Source organism: Nannospalax galili, unplaced genomic scaffold (genome assembly GCF_000622305.1).
Source record: "Nannospalax galili isolate Female #2095 unplaced genomic scaffold, S.galili_v1.0 scaffold737, whole genome shotgun sequence".
Taxonomy (NCBI): Eukaryota; Metazoa; Chordata; class Mammalia; order Rodentia; family Spalacidae; genus Nannospalax; species Nannospalax galili.
The window spans coordinates 1,743,761-1,744,214 of record NW_008341172.1 but is presented as its reverse complement, the minus strand read 5'-3'; positions in this window follow the sequence as shown (position 1 = coordinate 1,744,214).

Below are 454 nucleotides of genomic sequence, written 5' to 3'. Positions count from 1 at the left end.
GAGGGAGGGAGGGAGGGAGCGAGGCGGCCGCGGGGAGGGCGCGCCAGGGAGGAAGTCCGAGAGACAGAGCGAGGAGCGCTCGCGAAGGAAGACCTCGGGCTAGTCCCGGTGGTCGCGGCTGAGGTCCCAGCTCCTGGGCGGGCGCCGCTGTCCCGCGTCGGGCCGAGTCGCCACCTCCGCCGCCGAGGCGGTTGCGCAAGGCACGGGCCCGAGGCTCAAGAGAGGGATGCGCCGGGCGTTGCCCTCCGCCAGCCGCCGCCGCCACCCGAAGCCCCAGAGGAGCTGAGGCCGGCGACGCCGAAGCACTGGCCCGGAGTGGCCCCGGCTGCGGCGCCGGCCGTGAGCTAGGGCGCTCGCCCGGCTTGTGGGCCGACTCGGATCAGGCGCCTCTGCTCGGGCTCCGGGATCCGCCCCCCAGGCCCGGCCTCGCTCCCGGCTCCCAGATGACCACCGA